This window comes from Anas acuta, chromosome W, assembly GCF_963932015.1.
Source record: "Anas acuta chromosome W, bAnaAcu1.1, whole genome shotgun sequence".
NCBI classification, from domain to species: Eukaryota; Metazoa; Chordata; class Aves; order Anseriformes; family Anatidae; genus Anas; species Anas acuta.
This window is the reverse complement of record NC_089016.1, coordinates 2698524-2715350: the sequence shown is the minus strand read 5'-3', so window position 1 is coordinate 2715350 and position 16827 is coordinate 2698524. Positions and strand designations below refer to the sequence as shown.

Genomic DNA, 16827 nt, shown 5'->3' with positions numbered 1-16827 from the left:
AGGCTGAGTGCTGAGCCTGGCAGGCAGCAGAGGCCCTGCCCCAGCACACTGCCCTGGGGCACAGCATGGACCCTGCTCGGCACCACAGCCCTGGGCACCCTGCCTGCAACCTGGCTTCACAGCCTGCCACCAGCCCTGTGAGAAGGAACCCTCATGTCCTGCCCCTCTGACAGCTTAGGCAGGAAATCATTGATCCAGGAAACAGCCCCATCCTCTGCACTGGAGAAGCCAGTATATACACCAGGAAACCTATATTACTGTAGTTTAGAGCCACAGATCCCTCGGGACTACCAGCCATGGAACTGACAACTGTAGAAGAGACCCCTAGGATACTTGCATCTGCATTGCCCTGCAGACAGAGACTTACCCTGTTCAGGGCTGTGAAGATTTCTCCCGCAGTGAGCTCTCAGCATCCCGCCTCCACACTGCCTTTAACATCTCCTTCCCTTCTCAGCTGCCCTTGTCCCCTGCAGGCAGTGCCCCCAGCCCTGCTGCTGTGCTGTGCAGAGGAGCTGATCCTGGGCAGAGCTGTCTCTCTGCAGCGCTACCCGCTTGCCAGGAGCTCCCCTTGGCCCCAGGAGCCCAGCCCAGCTCAGCTGCAGAGCTCCATCCCAAGGCCTCACTGTCCCTGCCCTCTCTTGTGTCCCTTGAGATGTCTGTCACTGGGCCTTCAGGGAACCAACTTTGAAACAGGCTGACGCAATCCCCTATGATCCCTCCGTCAGATGAGGAGTGACACTTACTTTCAGCAGTGTCATTTCTCCTATCAGGAGGAGTTGCATCAAAGAATCACCTTGTCCTCTTCCACTTTTAGGCAGAACACCCAGACTGTGACTGGCAGGAATCCCATTTTCCCAAGCTGAGGCAAGAGACCACAAGGACTCAGTTGAGACATCTCATGCTGAGTTTGTTGTCTTAAGGCTCAAATGGGGCCCAGAACTTTCAATACAAAAGGTTGGGATTTCTCTTAACTTCTTCTCAAGTACAGCACCTCTGAGGTGCCAGACGTTGTATAAGATAGATTCCATGAGAACTTCAGAGACTGGAAATGTAAGTATTAGCATTTTGTCAGGGTGTGCCTCCTAAAAATATTGCCTTCCTTTTTGCCTTTTCCCTAACATGGGACCTTTACCTTTAGCTAAAAAAATATATTAAACTCCCCTATAACATATCTTTCTCATCCCCCTCTAAGGGACATCTCCTCTCTGACTTCTCTTCTCCAAACTAAACAAGCCCCGCTCTCTCAGCCTATCCTTGTATAAGAGATACTGCAGTCTCCTCATCGTCTTTGTAGCCCTCCTCTGGACTCTCTTCAGTAGTTCCATGTCCCTGTACTGGGACAGTTCCATGTTCCATGTACTGGGAGTGCCAGAACTGGACACAATACTCCAGTTGAGGCCTCACCAGGGCTGAGTAGAGGGGGAGGAACACCTCTCTTGACCTGCTGGCAACACTCTTTTAAATGCACCCCAGGATACCGTTGGCCTTCTTGGCCAAGGGAACATTGCTGGTGCAAGGGAACATTGCTGACTCATGGCTAACATGCTGTCTACCAGGACTGCCTTGTCCTTCTCTGCAGAGCTGCTTTCTAACAGGTCACCGCCCAACCTCTACTGGTGCATGGGGTTATTTCTCCTAGGAGAAGGACCTTGCACTCTCCTTTCTTGAACTTAATGAGGTTCCTCACTGCCTTGCTCTACAGTCTACTGAGGTCCCTCCAAATGGCGACACAGACTTCTGGAGTATCAGCCCCTCCTCCCAGTTTTGTATCTTCAGCACATTTGCTAAAGTTGCACTCTGTTGCATTGTCTAGGATCAATAAGTTGAACAAGACTGGACCCAGTACTGATCCCCGGGGGACAGCTGGGGATGTTCAGCCTGGAGATGAGAAGGCTCCAGGGTGACCTCATTGCAAATTTTCAGTATTTAAAGAGAGGTTATTAAAAAGATGGAGGGCCTTTTTTTTTTTTTTTTTTTCTCAATCACTTAATGACAGGAGAAGGGGGAATGGTTTTAAACTAAAAGAGGGGAGATTTAGGTTATGGGTGAGGCTCACATGGGTTTCTTTGTGGAACTATTGGAGAGCGTCCAGAGAAGGACTACAGAGATGATGAAGGGCCTAAGGGGTAGACGTATGAGGAGCGGCTGAGGTCACTTGGCCTGTTCAGCCTGGAAAAGAGGAGGCTGAGGGGAGACCTCATCGTGGTCTACAGCTTCCTCACGAGGGAGAGTGGAGGGTCAGGCGCCGAATTATTTTCTTTGTTTACTATTTTATTATTTTCAGTGGTCGCCCACTGGAACAGGCTCCCCACGGACATAGTCACAGCACCAAGCCTGCTGAAGTTTAAGAAGGGTTTGGACAGTGCTCTCAGTCATATGGTCTGAATTTTTGGGTAGACTTGTGTGGTGCCAGTAGTTGAGCTCGATGATCCTTATGGGTCCCTTCCAACTCGGGATATTCTATGATTCTATGATACACCAGCCATGTGCCTGAAGGCGGCCTATCAGGCCCTTAGGCACAATACTCCAACACCCACCTGCACAGCCATGGGCCTCCTCTTGAGATCCTGAGGCACAGGTGACCTACCTCAGAAGAACATCCCCACCCATCTCCTTGAGCCCTATGACCTGGCCAGATCTATATCAGCCTCTTGGGGCCAACCTGATTTGATTACATGATCAAAGTGCAGGGATTTGGGAGTTAGGTCTTAAGGTTAGGGTCTAGGGATTAGATCTTGCTTTCCAGGTTTAGGGATTTGTCAGAGGGAGGCTTTGGTGTTCTGCTTTGGGTAGCCAGTCACTGTTTAAGGTATGGGCTAGATTTTTGGTTATGGTTTTATTATCTGCTTTGTTTGGGGATGAGGGCTGCTATTAAAACTGTGAATTTAATAATAGAAATTAAAGGCCTGAAATTAGGGTGATCAATAGGTTAAGACTACTGGTAACAGGAGATGTGTTTGAAGTTTGAGTTCAAGGCAGGATTTGATGTTGGGGATTAGAGCAGTGGATTTGTTCAGGGTGAGGGATGGCATTTCGGGTAGGACTACGTGTATGTCCTAAGGTTGCAAGTTAGAAATATTGCCATACTTGAATATTTTCCAGCATCAGCACCCTTACCTGAAACACTTTTCTCTCTTCCAAATCTTTCCTTTCTCTTAGCCACTTCAGTCTTCTCTCTACCAATCTGCTATTTTATTTTCCTGGCCTTCCCCTGGCCACCTATATGTGTCATCCTGCCGGGGGCAGCTTTCTAATGGCCTTTATGACCCCGGAGGCTCTGCCTCCCTGCTGTTGGCCAGCCAGGTGCTGGGACAGAAGTGACCTCACAGCCAGCATCCACAGGGCTACAAGGAGTAGTTGTGCTCAGGAGGTCTCTTCCCAGCCTATGTCCTCCCCTCCCAGGAGCAGTAGGTGCAGGGGATGACCTGCACAGTCCCTCATGTTTCCCCATGTAACATTTAGCAACACCAGTGCATCCTGAAGGAAATGCCCATCTCTGTGTGGAAAAGTGAATCAAGAAATGAATTTTAGAAAAATGGTGAGAACTCTACAGAGAAGGAGTTGGTGTGAAAGTCATGATGTCTAATTTTGCATTATTTAGCTGGTTTCCCAGGAGACCATACCTCTAAAGAGAAGGGACCTTGAGACTCTGTCTGTCCCACTGCACATGATAGCAACCTTAGGGAATGGTTTCTGGCACTTGTGTTCACTCAGGTTCATCTCACTGCACCAATACTATGGGCTGTCTCATATAGACAGGGCAAGCGTGGATTCCTGATGTAGTCATTTGGTGTCCTTCCATGTAGAAACAAACCACCTGTGTGAGCTGTGTCAAGAGCCCAGTGCTGGGAAAGGTGGTTGTGAGGGGCTGCTCTGGGACCATTGCCCTGGGGCAGCATCTGCCAGGGTGTCCAGAGAACAAGGGCCCAGCCCAGCCCCTGCTCTGCTGCTCCTCCTTGTCTTTACCAGGAGACCAGCACAGCCCAGACCCTCCCCAGCTCTCCACACCTCCCTGTCCTCTCCCCAGCCCAACCCAGCCCAGCAGAGCAGCCCAGGCTGGAATGGCCCCAAAGCAGCAAGTGGAAAAGTGGAGGGCAGTGACACTGTCCCTGCTGCTGACATCTGCAAATTACCTCACCTCCTCGCCTTCCCCTTGTAGAAGAGACATACAAAGCTCATTGAGTCCAACTCATTTCCAATGGCAGAGACGTTTTGGGGTGATTCATTCAATCTAGTCTTTGAAAGTTCACCAGAGGTTTAACAACTAATTCAGCAGACTGCTTTCTCTATGCTTGCTATGTTCCCTGCAGTTGCAGAGCTCTCCTTTGACTGTTCCATCCCAGGTTTAGCATCTTACCTCTGGGTGGCTCCGCCTTGGACATGCTCATGCTCTGTGGGCTCCATGCCCTGTTGACTCCATGGCACACACTGTCCTGGTTTCAGTTAGAACAGAATTAATTTTCTTCCTAGTAGCTGGTGGAATGCTGTGCTTTGGCTTAGGATGAGAAGAGTGCTGATAACACCCCGATGCTTTAATTGTTGCAGAGCAGTGCTTATACTAAGCCAAGGACATCTCAGCCTTTTGCTCTGTCCTGCCAATGGGCAGGCTGGGGGTGCAGTAAGAGCTGGGAGGGGACAGACCCAGGACAGGTGACCCAAACTAGCCAAAGGGGTATTCCATACCATCTGACGTCATGCTAAACAATATATAGGGGTGGCTAGCCAGGGGAGGGGGCCGGACTGCACGGGGTTAGGCTGGGCATCATCGGTCAGCGGGTGGTGAGCAATTGCATTGTGCATCACTTGTTTGTACATATTATTATTACTTTCCTATTATCACCATTGTATCATTATTATTATTATTGTTATTATTATTTTTATTATTATTATTTTCCTGTCTTATTAAACTGTCTTTATCTCAACTCACAGGATTCACTTTCCATTTCTCTGCCCTGTCCCAGAGAGGGAGGGGGGAGGGTGAGCGAACGGCTGCGTGGTGTTTAGCTGCCGGCCGGGTTAAACCACGACAGTCTTTTTGGCGCCCAACGTGGGGCTCGAAAGGTTGAGATAACGGCAGATCTGACCAGAGTGTGTTAAACTAAAATTGGTGTAAGGATTAGACCTGCTTAATAGTCACTTGTCATGATGCTGATTGCTTTAATCTCAACTCTGCTGCGCCTGTTTTCCAAATTGAGTATTATAGTACATTATTTTCCGTATTTGCTCTCTGTCGTGTTGTTTATCCTCTCCGGGCCCTGGTTTCAGATCATTATGGTACTGAGTGTTATAGCAATGGCTTATGAGACGATAAGATATCTGGTCATGACTCTAACTTGTTATTTATACTCAGTAACATCGTGGACTCTGTACTTTGGAAACAGTATCTTGGGAACTATTAGCAATTATACCTATTGTTTTTCTCCATTAGAGAGTCAATCTGTGGAGGGGAAAGGGGAAGATATTTTTTCTTACTTGCTTACTCTCCCTTTCTCCTTCACCACCCCTGTATCCTCCTGGATACCTTTGCCTTCCTCCTTCACCACCCTCTTATCCCCTGAGCTTGTCACAATAGCTCTCCAAGATATTGAATATTCTTGGGATACTCAGACTACCGTAGTCTTGTTGTTCTGCCTCCTGAATGCACTTCAGATTCTGCTTAAAGTTAACTACTTGGGAAGCTCATCCGGAGATCTGCCCGGAGGCAGTATAGTTGTGGGTGGCAGGGAGTATGGGTGGATATGGGCAGGCATCTAGAGCAGTTGGCACCCCCAGTGTGTTGGAAATTCACCCCTGAACAATGGCAAAATCCTCAAAAACTGGCAGAATGCTTGAAAAAAAGGTGTTATGATTCTGGCAGTTCCAAAGTAACACAAATCATTGTAACGTGCTGGGGCCTGGCTCATGCCTATCGAGCTGCCATTGATACTGCTATCAACTTAGTGACAGACCCTGCGGCCACTCCAAGTCCTGTGACAGATCCAACGGCCACTGTGACCCCTACGGTGGATTCTGCAGCCGCTCCAGCTCCGGTTCCTGCAGCCGCTCCAGCTCCGGTTCCTGCAGCCGCTCCAGTCCCAGCTCCTGCAGCCGCTCCAGCTCTGGTTCCTGCAGCCACTCCAGTCCCAGCTCCTGCAGCCACTCCAGTTCCAGCTCCTGCAGCCGCTCCAGTCCCAGCTCCCGCAGCCGCTCCAGTCCCAGCTCCTGCAGCCGCTCCAGTTCCAGCTCCTGCAGCCGCTCCAGTCCCAGCTCCTGCAAGTGCCCCAATCCCAGCTCCTGCAAGTGCTTCAGTCCCAGCTCCTGCAGTCGCTCCAGTTCCAGCTTCTGCAGCCGCTCCAGTTCCAGCTCCTGCAGCCGCTCCAGTCCCAGCTCCTGCAAGTGCTCCAGTCCCAGCTCCTGCAGTCGCTCCAGTCCCAGCTCCTGCAAGTGCTCCAGTCCCAGCTCCTGCAACTGCTCCAGCTCCAGCTCCTGCAGCCGCTCCAGTCCCAGCTCCTGCCACTACTCCAGTCCCAGCTCCTGCAACTGCTCCAGCTCCAGCTCCTGCAGCCGCTCCAGCTCTGGTTCCTGCAACTGCTCCAGCTCCTGCAGCCGCTCCAGCTCCTGTGGCCGTGTCAGAGAAACGAGCTGTAGCAGTGCAAGCTGCCCCTGCAGAGGGTATTCCAACCTCTGTGGCAGACCCTGTAACAAGGTCAGAGAAACGAGCAGTAGCAGTGCAAGCTGCCCCTGTAGAGAAGGTGAAAAAATGGTATAGAGATTCAGGTCGTTTAGAACGCAGAGAGTCTTCTGCCAATCCAGGTAAGGCTTCTGCCAAATCTAAGTATAGAGATGACGAAGATGACGACGACGCTGGGCCATCAAGGATTCAGGAGGAGGAAGATGAGGATGACGAAAAAGCAACAGTAACTACCCGAAGCCTAAACGAGCACGAGCTATGAGATGTGCGAAAAGATTTTGGTCGCTGTATAGGTGAGCAGCTTGTCACCTTGCTGCTCTGGTGCTGGGACTCTGGAGCCAATTGTGTGGAATTAGACAGTAGGGAAGCCAAGCGGCTGGGATCCCTTGCTCGAGACGCCGGCATTGACAAAGCAATTGCAGATGGAGCACAATCCACCAGCCTCTGGAGGCGTCTCCTCTCAGCTGTGAGGGAAAGGTATCCCTTCAAGGAAGAACTTTTATGTCTACCAGGCAAGTGGACCACTATGGAGAAGGGAATCCATTACCTGAGGGAATTAGCCGTACGGGAAGTGATTTATGGGGATCCAGACCTCAGACAAACATCCAAAGATCCAGATGAAGTCAGGTGCACACGACCCATGTGGCGGAAGTTTGTACGGAGTGCACCATCATCATATGCTAGCTCATTGGCAATAATGGCCTGGAAAGAGGATGAGGAACCCACAGTGGATGAAGTGGCTAAACAACTCCGGCAGTACGAAGAAAGTCTCTCCTCTTCCTTACAGGCCTGCGTCTCAGCTGTGGAGAAACTTTCTGAAGAGGTCCACCAACTTAAAGAGAATCTATCTTCCCCCCAACCTGAACCAACCAGTGTCCAACGACCAAAAGAGAACACTTGGGAGAAACTTTCTGAAAAGTTTCACCAACTTGAAGAGAGATTATTCTCCTCCATACCTGTACAAAGCAGTGTCTCAGCTGTCAGGGGTAGGCATTCACCCACACAAGGAAGACGATATGGTGGGTACTCACCCCGTGCCACCCTGTGGTTTTACTTATGAGACCATGGAGAGGACATGAGAAAATGGGATGGAAAATCTACCGCGACCCTAGAGGCACGGGTACGTGAGTTGCAAAAGAAAACAGTCAGGAAAAAGGGATTCTCTGAAAAGTTTGCTGCTTCAGCTTCCAGCAGACAGTCCTTCAAACACAGGAACGAAGAAGATTCTGACCAGGATTAGGGGGGCCCTGCCTCCAGCCAGGGGGGCCCTGCCTCCAGCCAGGGAGGAAAGGGACAATCGAGTTTATTGGACTGTGTGGATTCGATGGCCTGGCACGTCACACGCACAGAAGTATAAGGCTTTAGCAGACACCGGTGCACAATGTACTCTAATGCCATCGAGCTATAAAGGACCAGAGCCCATCTATATTTGTGGAGTGACAGGGGGATCTCAGCAGTTGACTGTATTGGAGGCTGAAGTGAGTCTGACTGGGAATGAGTGGGAAAAGCACCGCATTGTGACTGGCCCGGATGCTCCATGTATCCTTGGCATAGACTATCTTAGAAGAGGATATTTCAAGGACCCAAAAGGGTTCCGGTGGGCTTTTGGTATATCTGCCTTAGAGACAGAGGGCATTAAACAATTATCTACCTTGCCTGGTCTCTCAGAGGACCCCTCTGTTGTGGGGTTGCTGAGGGTCGAAGAACAGCAAGTGCCAATCGCTACCACAACTGTGCACCGGCGGCAATATCGCACTAACCGAGACTCCCTGATTCCCATCCATAAGCTAATTCGTCAATTGGAGAGCCAAGGAGTGATCAACAAGACCCATTCACCTTTCAATAGTCCCATATGGCCAGTGCGAAAGTCTAATGGCGAGTAGAGACTAACAGTGGACTATCGCGGCCTGAACGAAGTCACGCCACCACTGAGTGCTGCAGTGCCAGACATGCTGGAACTTCAGTACGAACTTGAGTCGAAGGCAGCCAAGTGGTACGCCACAATTGATATCGCTAATGCATTTTTCTCCATCCCTCTAGCAGCAGAGTGCAGGCCACAATTTGCCTTCACTTGGAGGGGAGTCCAATATACTTGGAATCGGCTGCCCCAGGGGTGGAAACACAGCCCTACCATTTGCCATGGACTGATCCAGTCTGCGCTAGAGCAGGGGGAAGCTCCTGAACACCTGCAGTACATCGATGACATTATTGTGTGGGGTGACACAGCAGAGGAAGTTTTCGAGAAAGGGAAGAAAATAGTCCAAATCCTTCTGAAAGCCGGTTTTGCCATAAAACAGAATAAAGTCAAAGGACCTGCATGAGAGATCCAGTTTTTAGGAATAAAATGGCAAGATGGACGTCGTCAAATCCCAATGGATGTGATCAACAAAATAACAGCTATGTCTCCACCAACTAACAAAAAAGAAACACAGACTTTCCTGGGTGTTGTGGGGTTTTGGAGAATGCACATCCCAAATTACAGTCTGATTGTAAACCCGCTCTACCAAGTAAGCCGTAAGAAGAATGAGTTTGAATGGGGCCCTGAACAACGACAAGCCTTTGAACAAATCAAGCAGGAAATAGTCCATGCAGTAGCCCTTGGGCCAGTTCGAACAGGACCAGATGTAAAGAATGTGCTCTACACTGCAGCCGGGGAGAACGGCCCCACCTGGAGCCTCTGGCAGAAAGAACCTGGGGAAACTCGAGGTCGGCCCCTGGGGTTTTGGAGTCGGGGATACAGAGGATCTGAGGCCCGCTATACTCCAACTGAAAAGGAGATATTGGCAGCATATGAAGGAGTTCGATCTGCTTCGGAGGTGGTCGGTACTGAAGCGCAGCTCCTCCTAGCACCCCGATTGCCGGTACTAGGCTGGATGTTCAAGGGAAGGGTCCCCTCTACGCATCATGCAACTGATGCTACATGGAGCAAGTGGGTTGCACTGATTACTCAGCGGGCTCGAATGGGAAACCCCAGTCGCCCAGGAATATTGGAAGTGATCATGGACTGGCCAGAAGGCAAATACTTTGGGATATCATCAGAGGAGGAGGTGGGTCGTGCTGAAGAAGCCCCACTGTACAACCAGTTACCAGAGAATGAAAAGAAATATGCCCTGTTCACTGATGGGTCCTGTCGTATTGTGGGGAAGCATCGGAGATGGAAGGCTGCTGTATGGAGTCCTACGCGACGGGTTGCAGAAGCTGCTGAGGGAGAAGGTGAATCGAGTCAGTTTGCAGAAGTGAAAGCCATTCAGCTGGCTTTAGACATTGCTGAACGAGAAAAATGGCCAGTTCTCTATCTCTACACCGATTCATGGATGGTAGCAAATGCCCTGTGGGGATGGTTACAGCAATGGAAGCAAAACAACTGGCAGCGTAGGGGCAAACCCATCTGGGCTGCTGCACTGTGGCAAGATATTGCTGCTCGGGTAGAGAACCTGGCTGTGAAAGTACGCCACGTAGATGCTCATGTGCCCAAGAATCGGGCTACTGAAGAACATCAAAACAACCAGCAGGTGGATCAGGCTGCTAAGATTGAAGTAGCTCAGGTGGACCTGGATTGGCAGCATAAAGGTGAATTATTTATAGCCCGATGGGCCCATGACACCTCAGGCCATCAAGGTAGAGATGCAACATACAGATGGGCTCGTGATCGAGGGGTGGACCTGACCATGGACACTATAGCACAGGTTATTCATGACTGTGAAACATGTGCTGCAATCAAGCAAGCCAAACGGTCAAAGCCTCTTTGGTATGGAGGACAATGGCTGAAATATAAATACGGAGAGGCCTGGCAGATTGATTACATCACACTCCCTCAAACTCGCAATGGCAAGCGCCACGTACTTACAATGGTGGAAGCAACCACCGGATGGCTGGAAACATATCCTGTGCCTCATGCCACCGCCCGGAACACCATCCTGGGCCTTGAAAAGCAAGTCCTATGGCGACATGGCACCCCAGAAAGAATAGAGTCAGACAATGGGACTCACTTCCGAAACAACCTTATAGACACTTGGGCCAAAGAACATGGTATTGAATGGGTGTATCATATCCCCTATCATGCACCAGCCTGCGGGAAAGTTGAACGATACAATGGCCTGTTAAAGACTACCTTGAAAGCAATGGGCGCTGGGACGTTCAAAAACTGGGATACGCATTTGGCAAAGGCCACCTGGTTAGTCAATACTAGGGGATCTACCAACCGAGCTGGACCTGCCCAATCAAACCTGTTACGTACTGTAGATGGGGATAAAGTTCCTGTTGTGCATGTAAGAAATATGCTGGGTAAAACAGTCTGGGCTACTCCTGCCTCAGGAAAAGGCAAACCTATTCGTGGAATTGTTTTCGCTCAGGGACCTGGATCCACTTGGTGGGTGATGCAAAAGAACGGAGAGGTCCGGTGTGTACCTCAAGGAGATTTAATACTGGGTGAGAATAGCCCATGAACTGAATTGTACCATGTTAATTAGTATATTATACTGTATGTTATCACTACCATGATTACTATAGGTGTCTAATTAGAATGTATGGAAAAGAGTGTAATCTGAGCATGACATAAATGGTATGGAATAAGGGGTGGATAGATGTCCTGGTTTCAGTTAGAATTAATTTTCTTCCTAGTAGCTGGTGGAATGCTGTGCTTTGGCTTAGGATGAGAAGAGTGCTGATAACACCCCGATGCTTTAATTGTTGCAGAGCAGTGCTTATACTAAGCCAAGGACATCTCAGCCTTTTGCTCTGTCCTGCCAATGGGCAGGCTGGGGGTGCAGTAAGAGCTGGGAGGGGACAGACCCAGGACAGGTGACCCAAACTAGCCAAAGGGGTATTCCATACCATCTGACGTCATGCTAAACAATATATAGGGGTGGCTAGCCGGGGGGAGGGGGCCGGACTGCTCGGGGTTAGGCTGGGCATCATCGGTCAGCGGGTAGTGAGCAATTGCATTGTGCATCACTTGTTTGTACATATTATTATTACTTTCCTATTATCACCATTGTATCTTTATTATTATTATTGTTATTATTATTTTTATTATTATTATTTTCCTGTCTTATTAAACTGTCTTTATCTCAACTCACGGGCTTCACTTTCCATTTCTCTCCCCCGTCCCAGAGAGGGAGGGGGGAGGGTGAGTGAACGGCTGCGTGGTGTTTAGCTGCCGGCCGGGTTAAACCACGACAGTATGTCAGTGATAAAAGGAACACTATGGAAAACATGGACCCTCTCCAGAAGGAAACAGGAGACCTGGTTATCCGGGATGTGGAGAAGGTACTCAATGACTTCTTTGCCTCATGCTTCACTGGAATAGCTCCAGCTACACCATCCAAGTCCCAGAAGGCAAAGGCAGGGACTGGGAGAGAGAAGAACCACCTACTGTAGAAGATCAGTTTCAGGAGTATCTGAGGAAACAGAAGGTGCACAAGTCCACGGGACTAGGTGAGATGAATCCCAGAGTCTTGAGAGAACTGGCAGATGAAGTTGCAAAGCCACTACTCATCATATTTGAAAAGTGGTGGCTGTGCAGTGAAGTTTCTACTGATTGTAACACAGAGAACAAAACCCCCACTTTTTAAAAGGGAATAAAAGTAGGCCCAGGGAAGTCTAGCCCAGTCTAGACCTACCTCTGAGCCCAACAAGATCATGGAACAGATCTTCCTGGAAACTTGGCTAAGGCACATGACAAATAAAGAGGTGATCGGTGACAGCCCATACCTCTTCACTAAGGGCAGATCGTGCCTGACATATCTGTAGGCCTACTGCAATGGTGTTACGGTGTTTGTGGGTAAGAGAAGAGTAACTGACATCATCTACCTGATTTGTGCAAAGTATTTGACACATCCCATGTGGCATTCCTGTCTCTAAATTGGATAGACATGGATCTGACAGATGGACCACTCAGTGGATATAAGGAATTGTCTGGATGGTCGCACTCATGGTGTTGTGGTCAACAGATCAATGTCCAAGTGGAGAGCTGTTACGAATGGTGTTCTTAAGGGCTTGGTACTGGGACCGGCACAATTTCACATCTTTGTTGGTGACATGGGCAGTGGGATTGAGTGCACCCTCAGCGAGTTTGCTGATGACAGCAAGCAGTGTGTTGAGGTTGACGTACTGGAGGGAAGGGGTGTCATCTAGCGGGGCCATGACAGGCTTGAGAGGTGGGCCTGTGTGAAACTCATGAACTTCAACAAGGCTGAGTGTAAACTCCCACACATGGGTTGAAGCAGTCCTATGCATAAATACAAGCTGGGTGGAGAAGGGAGTGAGAGCAGCCTTGTGGAGAGGGTCCTGGGGGTGTTGGTGCTTGAAAAACTCAACGTGTGTAGGCAATATGCACTTGTAGCCCTGAAAGCAAAGTCCTGGGCTGCATCAGAATAAACATAGCCAGCAGGTCAGGGGAGGTGATTCTCATTTTCCCTTCTGCTCTTTTGAGACCGACCCCACTTAACATAGTGTGTTCACCTCTGGGATCCCCAACGTGAGAAAGACATGGACCCATTGGAGCAAGTCCAGAGGAGGGCCACAAAAATGATAAGAGGGCTGGAGCATCTCTGCTATGAAGAGGGAGAAGAGAGGAATTAAGAACAGAAAGCCCTGGGCCTTTGTAGGCAGAACGTAGAGCAACCTTCCAGTAGCTCCAGAGGGCATAAACGAAAGCTGGAGAGAGAGAATTTATTAGAGGATGTAGCAATAGGACAAGGGGAAATAGCTTTAAACTCAAAGAAGGTAGATTGAGATTAGATATTCAGAAGAAATCATTTACTCTGAGGGTGGTGAGGCACTGGAGGAGGTTGCCCAGAAAGGTTGTTGGATGGTGTCCCATCCCTGGAAGTATTCAAGGCCAGGCTGGATGGGGCTTTGAGCAACCTGATTTTGAGGAAGGTGTCCCTGACACAGCTAGGACAGCTGACCCAAATGGATCAAACAGATGTTCCAGACCATCCAGCACCACCTGCAGCCCACCACCCTACTACTAAAAGCATCTCTAATCCTGCAGCAGAGGAGCCTGCTGGGGAAGAGCTGGGGAGGACCTACCAGCAGGATCAGGGAGGGCAGTTTGGGTACCAAGTCCTGCCCAGGGGTCCAACACTTCTCGCCACTCTGATCCTGCAGGAGAGGTTCCTCTGTCTGTGGGTGCTGGGCAGGAATCCTTGGGTTCCATGAGGGCCCAAGGCTGTAGAAGATGGGCACTACCAGTGAGTGCATCATGAGGCGTCACACAGAGCCACTTTTGCTGGAAATTGCCTGTGGCTGGCAGGACGGAAATGCCTCTGTCAGTAGGAATAGTGTCTAGGGACTAGGGGTTCTGGCAGCCCTACAGCCTGATCCCAACCCTGTTGGTCCCAAGAAATGACCATTCCCCACTATTGCATCTTTGAGCTCTACTCCAATTGGTTAGCCTCAGAGAGACACCCCAAAACCTGGGCAGGAAAGCAATGGATCTGGGACAAAGCCCCCCCCCAGAGTGTTTTAATATAAACATTTGCCAATACAAAACACAAAAACAGGGGAATACAAAGACAGGAAATACCCGTGTGTGTCTGCTGACCGCTGGAAAAGGGAGACCGTTCCCTGGCACTCACGGCTCTCCCAGTGGCACTGAGCTCTCCTCCCTCCCGGCTGCACTCAGCTGCTCAGCAGGGCTGGGCTCTGCTGGCATGGGGCTCTGGGACCCTTGTGCACTGGGCTTCGGTGTCACATCCTGGGTGTCCTCATGGGGACATGCCAGAGACATCTCTTCAGCATCATCATAGCCCATGTGTACCAGAAAAGGGGACAAGATGTCTCCATCAGCTCCAGGGTCCTCAGCACTTCTCCGGGAGTGCAGGCTTCCCTCTGTAAGCATCAAGACAGGCTGTTGTGGTTGATCCTATGGGGTTCTTCTCAGGGCTGTACAACACCTTCCCCCTCCTCACAAGCCTGAGACATTTGGCACATCCACCAGCGTCCTGGAAATATCTCAGGCCAGGTTCCCCATGTCAGGAGATCAGGCTCTAAATACTTCATGGATTCTCCTGGCCCTGGGGTTAGCACTTATGCAGCAGCAGTGCTGCATTGCCCTCTCACCTGTGGTTGTATCCTTGGGCCCATCTCCTTCCTCTGGTGTCCTGGGCACTTCCCAGTCCCCCTGCCCAGGGACAGGATCCTCCCCAGGGTCAGAAACCTCCCCAGCATCATCATAGCCATCTGCTGGGTCACCTTCAGGCAGGACAGGGACATCTGAAAGGAGAGGGAAGGTGGTGGCAATGAGAAGAGATATTCTGCAGAGCAGAGGATGGGAGGGTGTGTGGGGACACAGGGCTGACATGCTGCTGGTGTCAGGGCCAGAGCAGAGCCCTCATCCCTCCAGCTCTGAAAGTGGCACTCAGTGGCACTGCTGTCTGTCTGTCTGCAGGGAGGAGAGATGGAGCCTCTCTTCCCGTTCTATCCCTGTGGCTGGCCCCAGGCCATCCTCCTGCTCATGTGTCTGGGATAGGGCTGCAGTTGGGTCAGGGACCCCTCTGAAAAGGAGCCTGCAGGGAGCTGCAGTGAGTGCTGTGTGATGAGCCCTGCTGCCCCATCTTGTGATCAGCACTGCTGGGGATGGGCAACCACAGAGCTGAGGGTGCATGGGGAGGAGACCAGTTCCCTTGGGACAAGGCACTTCCAGAGAGGTTCCCAGAGCTGGCCTGGGACAGTGCTTTGCTTAGCCCTTAGCTCTCAATAAGGTGCAGGGACAAGCAGAGAGGGGCTGTCCCCTCTGGGATGGGCAGAGCTAGTGCAGAGGAAGACCCTCTGTGGGGGCCAACACCTGGATGCTCTCCCACAGACCCCATGGCCCAACCATTTCAGAGACCATGGGCAGGAGATGCAGGGGACAGCCCTGATCTGAGGCAGAGAGAAAGTGCCCCTTCAGGAACATAAACCCACCTGAGAGACTGAACCTCGCCTGCTTCTCCCACGCCAGGCTGTAAGCGATCTCCTCATACACGGCCTCAGGAAAGGGCTCCCCAGCTCTTCCAGAGCCTGGGGACAGAGACAGGACTGGTCTGGGAATGGGCAGAGAGGGACAGGACCCCACTGGGCTCCCCCAGACCCATTCCCTAGGCCAGCACAGGGCTGTCCCCACAGCACAGCCCCACTGTGTTGTGTTGGCACTGCAACCACATCCCCAGGGAGGGCAGCATCCCCATGGAGATGGTCTGGGGCAGAGTCAGTCTCGCATTTGGAGACAGACTTTGTGCCCCTTTGGTCCCTGGGTCATGTCCCAGTGCAGACCCTGCACCAATTCCATCATTTCCCCTTCCAATGGAGCTGCTCCATCTCTGCCCCACACAGCAATAGCACAGCCCATGCCCTGTTGGGGGGTGGATGACACAAAGGTGATGGACTCTGCTGCCCCGTGCTCCTCCTGCCAGTGCTGCCCAGAGCACTGCCAGCAATGCATCCTCCCCTTCTCACCCAGACCAGATCTCACATTTCTTTTCTCACCCCAGAACTGATGCCTCAGGGTCTGGGCTATCTCCACCCCTTGATGTTGGTGCCCCATGATCTGTCAGTCAGTGGGGCAGCACATGGGGCAGGAGGCAGCACATGGCTCTGTTTCTGTGCCCCAGGACACCAACACTCCCAGCCCTGCCAGGAGGCATCTCCCCCCCAGGACCACTGGGGAAGGACCCACCTCTGCGCCAAGCCCTGGCGCTTTGCACCTGCCCAGCCAGGAGGGCCAGGAGCAGGCAGAGGAGGGCCCCCAGGATGATGCAGATGACGACAGGCACTGAGAGTCTCTCACTGCTGGTGGTTGGACGACCCCGTGGGGGATCTGCATGGGCAGGAACATGGCAGGGGCAGCATCAGACAAGGGAGAGGTTCGGGGTGGGACAGAGCACTCCACAAGGCAGCCACACAAGGCAGCAGGGGCTGGGGGGGGACACAGGGCTGGGTGATGGGGCAGCTCCCACCCTGCTGGGTGCATCACAGACTTCCCACAGCTCCATTGATTTCCTGGGAGTCTCACAGCCCAGCAAGGAGCCCCTTCCCCTGGATGTGGGTCACAGCCTGTCCGTGGGCAGACTCAGCCCAGGGGAAGGACAGCTTACCTGCTTGTGGGGGGGTTGTTGCTGTCCTTGGTGCAGCTGCAGGGGAGCAGAAGGAGAGCTGGGCTGAGAGGCTGGGGC

The 16827-nt window shown here is 51.4% G+C and overlaps 1 protein-coding gene and 1 pseudogene across 6 annotated transcripts in view; one reads left to right on the top strand and one right to left on the bottom strand.

The window, feature by feature from the left end:
* Positions 1–16827, top strand: part of LOC137847094 (antigen WC1.1-like) — a 433117-nt gene that overhangs the window by 65284 nt on the left and 351006 nt on the right. The gene's annotated exons all lie outside the window — the stretch shown is intronic.
* The window catches only part of LOC137847349 (scavenger receptor cysteine-rich type 1 protein M130-like), a 28274-nt pseudogene that overhangs the window by 9442 nt on the left and 2005 nt on the right, over positions 1–16827 (bottom strand).